At 38.3% G+C, this 10,489-nt stretch overlaps 1 non-coding gene across 1 annotated transcript; it reads left to right on the forward strand.

The window, feature by feature from the left end:
• The first annotated feature begins 9,537 nt into the window (after nt 1-9,537).
• Nucleotides 9,538-9,622, forward strand: TRNAQ-UUG (transfer RNA glutamine (anticodon UUG)). Its single transcript has one exon. It is a non-coding gene; the product is annotated as a tRNA-Gln (tRNA).
• The last annotated feature ends 867 nt before the right edge of the window (nt 9,623-10,489 follow it).

Here is a 10,489-nt window from a genome sequence, read left to right on the forward strand (position 1 = left end):
TTCACTTCTAGCAGATGACATACTATACGTGGAAAATCTGATAGACTCCACACCAAAAGTCTGCTAGAACTGATACATGAATTCAGCAAAGTTGCAGGATACAAAATCAATGTACAGAAATCAGTTGCATTCTTATACACTAATAATGAAACAACAGAAAGACAAATAAAGAAACTAATCCCATTCACAATTGCACCAAGAAGCATAAAATACCTAGGAATAAATCTAACCAAAGATGTAAAAGATCTGTATGCTGAAAACCATAGAAAGCTTATGAAGGAAATTGAAGAAGATATAAAGAAATGGAAAACATTCCGTGCTCATGGATTGGAAGAATAAATATTGTTAAAATTTCAATACTACCCAAAGCTATGTACACATTCAATGCAATCCCAATCAAAATTGCACCAGCATTCTTCTTGAAGCTAGAACAAGCAACCCTAAAATTTGTATGGAACCACAAAAGACTCCAAATAGCCAAATTAATTTTGAAGAAGAAGACCAAAGCAGGAGGCATCACAATCCCAGACTTTAGCCTCTACTACAAAGCTGTCATCATCAAGACAGCATGGTATTGGCACAAAAACAGACACATAGACCAATGGAATAGAATAGAAACCCCAGAACTAGACCCACAAAAGGATGGCCAACTCATCTTTGACAAAGCAGGAAAGAATATCCAGTGGAAAAAAGACAGTCTCTTTAACAAATGGTGCTGGGAGAACTGGACAGCAACATGCAGAGGAATGAAACTAGACCACTTTCTCACACCATTCACAAAAAATAAACTCAAAATGGATAAAGGACCTGAATTGAGACAGGAAACCATCAAAACCCTAGAGGAGAAAGCAGGAAAAGACCTCTCTGACCTCAGCCACAGCAATTTCTTACTTGAAACATCCCCAAAGGCAAGGGAATTAAAAGCAAACATGAACTATTGGGACTTCATGAAGATAAAAAGCTTCTGCACAGCAAAGGAAACAATCAACAAAACTAAAAGGCAACCAACGGAATGGGAAAAGATATTTGCAAATGACATATCGGACAAAGGGCTAGTGTCCAAAATCTATAAAGAGCTCACCAAACTCGACACCCGAAAAACAAATAATCCAGTGAAGAAATGGGCAGAAAACATGAATAGACACTTCTCTCAAGAAGACATCCGGATGGCCAACAGGCACATGAAAAGATGCTCAACATCACTCCTCATCAGGGAAATACAAATCAAAACCACATTCGGATATCACCTCATGCCAGTCAGAGTGGCTAAAATGAACAAATCAGGAGACTATAGATGCTGGAGAGGATGTGGAGAAACGGGAACCCTCTTGCACTGTTTGTGGGAATGCACATTGGTGAAGCCACTCTGGAAAACAGTGTGGAGGCTCCTCAAAAAATTAAAAATAGTTCTACCCTATGACCCAGCAATAGCACTGCTAGCAATTTACCTAAGGGATACAGGAGTGCTGATGCATAAGGGCACTTGTACCCCAATGTTTCTAGCAGCACTTTCAACAATAGCCAAATTATGGAAAGAGCCTAAATGTCCATCAACTGATGAATGGGTAAAGAAATTGTGGTTTATATACACAGTGGAATATTACGTGGCAATGAGAAAGAATGAAATCTGGCCCTTTGTAGCAATGTGGATGGAACTGGAGAGTGTGATGCTAAGTGAAATAAGCCATACAGAGAAAGACAGATACCATATGTTCTCACTCTTATGTGGATCCTGAGAAACGTAACAGAAGCCCATGGGGGAGGGGAAGGAAAAAAAAAAGAGGTTAGAGAGGGAGAGAGCCAAAGCATAAGAGACTCTTAAAAACTGAGAACAAACTGAGGGTAGATGGGGGGTGGGAGGGAGGGGAGGGTGGGTGATGGGTATTGAGGAGGGCACCGTTTGGGATGAGCACTGGGTGTTGTATGGAAACCAATTTGACAATAAATTTCATATTAAAAAAAATATGGTAGTAAAGAGGAAAGACATATGGGATATTATGTAGAGCTGAGGTGGGAAAAAAAAAGGTGTTTTCACAGGGGCGCCTGGGTGGTTCAGTTGGTTGAGCATTCGACTGACTTCGACTCAGGCCATGATCTCATGGTTTATGAGTTTGAGCCCCACCTCGGGCTCTCTGCTGTCAGAGAGGAGCCCACTTCAGATCCTCTATCCCCTGCTCTCTCTCTGCACTTCCCTGGTTTGCACTCTCTCTCCCAAAACCAAACGTTTGTTAAAAAAAAAAAAAAAAAAAAAAAAAAGTTTCACTTCTACTGAATATTATCTACTCATATGGCTACATAGATTAAGTAACATTCTTGATTTTGGATCAGGCTTCTACAAAAATGCATGCCTTTCCAGGAGAGATAATAAGTTGAAGATAGAAACTTCAACTTTATGATTAAAGTAGATTAAGGAAAGAAGGAATGAGTTACTATGGATATGGGAGTTCAGCAATGATCTCTCGAAGTTTGCAAACACCATACTAGGTATTCTCATCTTATATGCATGCATTTTTAAATATTTATGCATATAGTATTGGATTATGTATGTCACACTTCTTCTTACTTTTTTTTTTTTTTTTTTTTGCCACTCAGCACTCATTATATTTTAAGATCCAGAGAGCTTTCTCTGTATCTCATTTCTTGCTTCAAACTCTTGCATATTCAGGATGTGCTATCATTATATTTCCTACCCACTACCTCAATTATGGATACTCAGACTGCCTTCACTTCTCTGTCTCCAGAGAAAATACCACAATAAAAATCCTCAGGAATGTACTCATATAATCCTTTGAATATAGTAGGTTTTCAGTAAACATGCATTGAATTCTACATATTTGAAGAGTATTCAATTATTTTGAAAACTGGTATTTCGTTCAATGATAATGTGTTTATCCTAACAGCATATACATTATAATATTTTTATATGCACATACGGATATGCATATATACGTGTATATGTAGGAATATATGCAATAATAGCATTAAATGGATAAACATAGACTTTTTCTTCTTCATGATCACATATATATCCTAATATTTCTTTTTTTTTTTTTTAACGTTTTATTTATTTTTGAGACAGGGAGAGACAGAGCATGAACGGGGGAGGGTCAGAGAGAGGGAGACACAGAATCTGAAACAGGCTCCAGGCTCTGGGCTGTCAGCACAGAGCCCGACGCGGGGCCCGAACTCACGGACCGCGAGATCACGACCTGAGCCGAAGTCGGCTGCTTAACCGACTGAGCCACCCAGGCACCCCAATATCCTAATGTTTCTACAGTAAATATGCTTATTTGTAAATAAATAATCAGGACACTAAAGGAAGATGGAAGGTTCTATGTGTATGTGAGGCAGAGCCTAAAACTGGAATTAATAAATGAATTAATCAATATATGTATGTATTTGTTTTTTCATTAATTTATCTGTTTCTATATAAATATGCGAATATATGTTTATGTATATATGCCTATGTATATCTGTGTGTGCATGTGTCCATGTGTGTGTAAAACATACGTTGCTTTAAGGAGTGACAATATCCTTATTCTGAGTTAAGGATAACTGAGCCAAGTATAGATGCCTGGGTTAAAAAAACAAAACCAAATAAACAAAAAACATTGTAAATTCTGAAGAAATTTGTTTCACAGGATGGCTACTGACCAATCCAGTTGTTCCTGTGTATAACTTACACGCTGCCCGCCCTCACTCAAGGAATTTTCCTCTCCATATTTATGCCATGGTGACTGATATGACAGACATGACGTAGGGATGCTACTCGTGACTGTAGGCAGAAAGAGTTAGGGGTCCCTGGAAAAAGATGAGACAGCATTTTCTTGACATATGAAAAATGATTTTAGTTCCTCCACCTTATTGTGATCTATGCCTGATTGGCACTACTTGCCCAAAGCACATTTCTTGCAAAACTTCTTGGGATATGTTCAAATTGCAGGAGAACAGACCTCAGTAACTAATGATTTTAATGGGATAAAATAATGTAAGAATGAACAGCCACTATCAGGCCAGGAGATCATCTAATTATATCAGGGACAATAAATCTAGGATAAAACTCCTAGTACTGGTAAAGACTGACCTGATGCACATTCTTGAGTTATCTTTGCAGGATTTAAACTCCTTTGGGCACTCAAATACCAGACCAACTGGAGCCAGAGAATTGATGATGTTGACCCTTGCTTACCCTCATGACTTCAATCAACAAGACCTGGACTCTGTCACCTTAAGATGACTTTTGTTCCCATTATATGTTGAATTCCCCATCGTCCCAGCTCCTTCATGAATGTGTATACCCCTTTAGCTTAAAATTCTTTAGTTTTGGGGCGCCTGGGTGGCTCAGTCGATTAAGCGTCCAACTTCAGCTCAGGTCATGATCTCACGGTTGGTGGGTTCAAGACCCACATCGGGCCCTGTGCTGACATTTCAGAGCCTGGAGCCTGCTTTGGATTCTGTGTCTCCCTCTCTCTCTGCCCTTCCCCCACTCACACTCTGTCTCTCTCGATCTCAAAAATGAATAAGCATTAAAAAAGATTTTTTTTTAATTCCTTAGTTTTGTTTTTCAGGGAGACTCTGCTTTGGGAAAATAGCCCAGGTGATCTTCACTTGCTGGAAGTGAACCCTTCTTTCTCCTATTCTTTGGCTTGACACTCACCAAGAGGCAAACCCAGTTTCAGGTAACATTAGTACACTCACTGTCTTGGGCACTAAATGGGTTCTTTCATATAAAATTGATGTTGTCCAATTCTGAAAAATTTTCCTGTTATGTTCCCTTTTCTCCATTTCCCCCCTCTCCACTGCTAAAACTCCTCTTATTTCGTTATTTGATCTTGTGGACTCATCCTCCAATCTTCATTTCTTCTATCTTCTAATTCTCTTTTTCTTTTTGCTCTACTTTTGGGGAAGGGTTTATTTTTTAGCCCTGCTATTTGGTTATAAATAAGCCGACGTTTCTTTCTTTTTAAAAAATTTTTTTAAATGGTTTTATTTATTTTTGAGACAGAGACACAGCATGAGCAGGGGAGGGGCAGAGAGGGAGAGGGAGACACAGAATCCGAAGCAGGCTCCAGGCTCTGAGCTGTCAGCACAGAGCCCGATGCAGGGCTCAAACCCACGGACTGTGAGATCATGACCTGAGCTGAAGTCGGACGCTCAGCCGACTGAGCCACCCAGCCACCCCAAACCGACATTTATTCTTAATGTTGGTTAGCCTATCTCCAATTCCCAAGAGCTCTTTCTTAAGATCACTTCATTAAAATACTTTAATTCCACTTTCACTTATAATGTCACAATGAGACTACTAATTCTTTAAAAAAAACCTTTATTTTATCTTCTTCATCACTTTTTTTTAACCAATTTTACTTTTTTTTTTTTTTTTTTTTTTGCTTTGTTTTGTTTTGGGTTTTTATTGATGCTTATCTTTCACCTTACAGGCTTTTCTCATATGTTTAATCATCTTTGGTTGAAAGATGATTGTGTGTGTACAAAGAGGCTTATTTGCAGATAGATTCACAATGCAGTGAATGGATGATGAGTTTTAAATTGGGGGAGTCCTCAAAATTTCAGAAGCTGAAGTCTTATCTCTAGGGTTATGAGTATCTCTAGCATACAATTTGTCAGGATCTTGCCTAGACTTCCTAGTTCAAAGTGTTTACAAAGCCGAACAGTGGGAGGGCAATGCAGACCTTGGCATTCACTATACAGATTGCCACTGACAGCCTCTGTTCAGCGTCCCCTTTCCCCACGACTTCTGCCAGACAGGAATGCCAACTAACCCTGAATTAGGAGACACTTTACATCAATTGCTCCAGAAAATAACCCACAGGTTTCCTAATTGGGAGAACGGTAGCCACATGCAGAGGGTGAGAGGGAGATAATTAATGGGTACTTAATTCACTCAGGAGAAAAATTTTAATTACATAACTTACTTCAAAGGGAAGGAAATTACCATTTTCGACCCTTAACTTTGTTGGACATTATATTTTAAATGTATTTTGCACTTATTTTTAAAATGAATTTCAGTGATTTTTAAATTTCTTCATATTATTACAATTATTTTCTGTATTATTTCTGAATACACAGAGCATGCTTATGAAATTATGGGGCAAATTATAACATCATCTCTTCACCGTGTGATCCTTAAAAACTCCTTTTGGCATTTACAGAAAGACTACATTATATTCTGTTTTTATTTACAGTAGTTCTTGAATCAATGAATTTTATAGTCACTTTTTGTTTCAGATACAGATATATTGAGTTACAGCTGCCTCATTCTTCTGAAGGTATTATAAAGTAACTGAAACCAGAAGGTTTCTAAAAGTCAAATCCAGTATTGTATTACCCCTAACCCTGTTATATTCGTCACCAGGGATTCAGTATTCCGGATCTTAACGGAAGTTTTGGAGAATAATAACATCCTAAAATATCATACCAAGCTAAATAACTTTCATGAAAGAAGATAAAGAATTATAAATATAATAATCCTGTTACAAAGAACACCATAAGTATTCAAACAATGTTTTGAAAGATTTGATAAGGCAATAAAACAAAGGAAGACATTTCAGAAGCTTCAGTTTTCTTCATATTCGAGGTGAGCACAGCAAAATAGGATATAATCATCTTTTGAGAGAGGGGTGGGAAATACAGGGGCCTAAAAGCAGGTGAAAAGTAATTCCCCATACTGATGTTGAGTAAAACATGACAGAATTAGGAATGCGCTCTGTGTTGGGTGTTCTAGTTTGAGGCAATCCTTGAAATTCAGGCCCTGTTTTCATTATGTTTCTCGTCCTTTATTTTGGTTTCCTTTCTGAACTGCCTTGGACCTCACTTTACCCTCTAATCATCTCTTTAGAATTTGCAACATTTAATACAAATTCTGTAGATAAGTCAATATTCAAATGAGAAAGTATTCTGAGGATTAATGTAACAACTAGAGTTAGAAAATAAATTGCATTGGGTTCAATAGAGGTTTGGCACAGAGTGGCCCAGACTGTCCTGGTTTTGAAATTGAAAGTCCCATGTCCCAGGGAACCCCCATTCCTGGGAAAACCAGGATAATTGGTCAGTCTAGTTTGGAATATAATTTGACAAAAAAAAAAAAAACAAAAAAATGTTACAACAAAGTATGTGGCAAGGCTAATAAATACTATATAGATAACAAATATCATGGAAGTCATCAAGTCAGAATTAAAATACCAGTAGCTTAGTTTCTCTTGTATTTTAACTTCATCCTCAAACAGCCTTGGAAGAGAATCATTTGATTTATTTCGTATTTGTAGAAACTACATGAGCAGCATCCCGCCGATAGCCACAATCAGACCTACTGGCTGAGTAGTCGGGTGTGCTCTGCTCCTAATGTCATTCTCATTGCTTTACTTGTCTAAGCCGTGGTTCCCAAATTTAGTTGCACATTAGAATCGGCTTCAAGTCATATTAAAATACTGATTCTTGACTCCACTTAGATTTTTCAGTCTCAGCTATCTTGGGTCAGACCTGGGCATCAGCATTTTGAAGAGCTTTCCAGATGATTCTAATACGAGCAAATTTGGGGACCCACTGCGCTAACATAACAGTGCACGTGAGAATCATTTGGAAAAATTTTAAACCTAAATTTAAAACAATATCTTAACTTTGTCACTGACCTATTATATCAGTTTCTGGGAATGGTGTCTAAGCATCCATATTTTTAAAAATCTCTATTAGGGCTCCTGGGTAGCTCAGTCAGCTAAGCATCCGACTGCAGCTCAGGTCATGATCTCATAGTTCGTGAGTTTGAGCCCCACATGAGGCTTGTGCTGACAGCTCAGAGCCTGGAGCCTCCTTCAGATTCTGTCTCCCTCTCGGCCCCTCCCCCACTCGCACTCCTCATGTCTCTCTCAAAAAATTAATAAACCATAAAAAAATTAAAAATCTCTTTTCATGATTCCAATGTGTACCAAGGACTGAGAACCACTGCCCTATAAGTTTGTGGATTATCCATTCCTCCCCAAACAAGAAACAACACTTTCTTTGTCCTGTTTATATACCTTACCCATGACATCTCCAATTACCTAAAGTGAGTGTTTTTATGCCTAGTTCCACAGGAGGGTTTAGATTCTCAGAATTTCATCATTTAATACAATACCTTATTCAAATCTATTCAGTAACAGTTTTTAACTTTTAGTGACTTTGGCCTTAATCATCCTACGTGGTCAAAAAGTTTCATGTATTCTCAGCACCAAGATTGGAATTGATAAATGTCATTTCGTTCAAGTAGAGTTGGAGCTTCCAGATTCACCTCCATCATTTTATAAAGACATATATTGAGATTTAACTGGCAACAGCTATTAGAGTTTTCTTCCCAGATGCTTTGATTGCTTAGCTTGGAATAGGTTGGAAGTAGCACTAAACATATGTAAAAAAAAAAAAAAAAAAAAAACAACAACAACAACAAAAAAACTCCATGGACTTTGATATTGTATGTCTATAAGAGTTATCAATTATTGTCTTTTAGACTCTTATTCAGCAGTGAAGGGAAACATAACTGACAGAAAATAGCAGTCTCAGCCCTAGGGATTATTGTTTTTAACTCTTTATGGTGCCAGGGATGTGTGTATGTGTATGTGTTCCTACCACTAAACTCCTAAGTAAGACTTCCCTGTAACTTATTTTCTGAAAGTCTCAATTTACTTCACAATGAAGGAAGAAAAACTTAATTCAAGTTATTTACTCTTTCCCTTGTTGCCACTTCTAAGTATGGATAGCTATATTATTTTTAGATCTACAATTGGTTGTTACCACAATTTTGTTTCTTTCTCTTCAGTCTCATTCCAGACAGATTTTTTTTATATATAGGCAAATGCTTCCTAACATTAATTTTTTAAAAATTATAGTGATAACTAATGATTCTGACTCTTGCTTTTTTTCATTTAGCATGGTGGAAATCATACCATATGTATAGATAGAGTCTTCTAATAAATATTTAACTTCAGAGTCTCCCCATCTTCTTGAGCCCAAACTAGATGGTGAAACAGTCCTACCAAAGCCTGCATTTTCAGTTCCTGCTGACAGTCTCCTTGGTTCTTTGCAAGATGTAGAGCTAAGATGCTTCTCACGGACTTTCACCTATGCCTGAACTCCTGTGCACTCAGAAGGCCTTCCATTTCTTTGATGGATTAGGGTTTGGTTGTCCCGTAGATCCAATACAAATAAAAATTAAAAATGGAATTTGCATTTTAATTTCTACATCCCCTTGTTGCTCTTAGATGATTTCAAGGGATAAGAAGAAGGAATCCTGGTTTTTCACCACCTTCAAAGAAGAATTTCCAGTCACTATAATTTTTAAGAATATATTAAAATCTCAATTGCTTGGTGTAGAAATATTAGACAATAACTGTTGATGCTCTGTTATGTAAGTGGAGGTAAAGGACTGTCATTTTAGAACACCCATTTCTCCCATACCCACCTGTATCTTTAATAATGAATACTTCATTAGTTACAGGTCAATATAAATAAAATAGTTACACACCCTGATATTTGAAAAATGATTGAGGGGGCGCCTGGGTGGCTCAGTTGGTTGAGCGTCCGACTTTGGCTCGGGTCATGATCTCGTGGTCCGTGAGTTCGAGCCCCACGTCGGGCTCTGTGCTGACAGCTCGGAGCCTGGAGCCTGTTTCAGATTCTGTGTCTCCCTCTCTCTCTGACCCTCCCCCGTTCATGCTCTGTCTCTCTCTGTCTCAAAAATAAACGTTAAAAAAAAAATTTAAAAAAAAAAAAAGAAAAGAAAAATGATTGAGTAAGTGAGAACATAGTTGAGATGAAGGTGGAGGCAGGGAGAGGTAGGCATGTTTTTGTTTTTTTGTTTTTTTCCCTCTGATTATGGGAATGAGTTAAGGAAGGAAGGAGGTAAAAAATGAGGGAAGAAAGAAACTTAGATGTGTCAGTGTGATGGGTAACTTCTTTCTGTGACTTGCATTGCGGCCACACACCTTCAGTGATTCCCACGGGAGCTGTGGGAACTGAGAACAGGAAGGACCTCTTGTAGACAACTCTCTGAGCAGAGGCCGTCTCTCCATCTTGCCATGGTCTGTGCCAGAGTTCTGTCACCTCAATTCTGTCCTCTCTGACTACTAGCTGTTTCCTACATCCTTGGCAACTGGTGACAGGTTCACATTGGTTACAGTGGTACCAAACCAGCCTCTGCAAGACTCACACATCTATGGGGCACCTGGGTGGCTCAGTTGGGTGAGCATCTGACTCTTGATTTTGGTTCACATCCTCATCTCAAGGTTCATGGGATTGAGCCCCGAGTCAGACTCTGTGCTGACAGTGAGGAGCCTGCTTGGGATTCTCTCTCTCTCTCTTTCTCTCTCTCTCTCTCTGCCTCTCCCCCCTCTCACACTCTCTCTTTCAAAAATAAACATTAAAAATAAAAAGACTCATACATCTAATTTTAGTTGCCATGTTTCTTCTCAATTTTCAGTTATAGCTTTCCAACTTCAGGTTTTAA

The sequence above is a fragment of the Panthera uncia genome, chromosome X (assembly GCF_023721935.1).
Source record: "Panthera uncia isolate 11264 chromosome X, Puncia_PCG_1.0, whole genome shotgun sequence".
In the NCBI taxonomy this organism is placed as follows: Eukaryota; Metazoa; Chordata; class Mammalia; order Carnivora; family Felidae; genus Panthera; species Panthera uncia.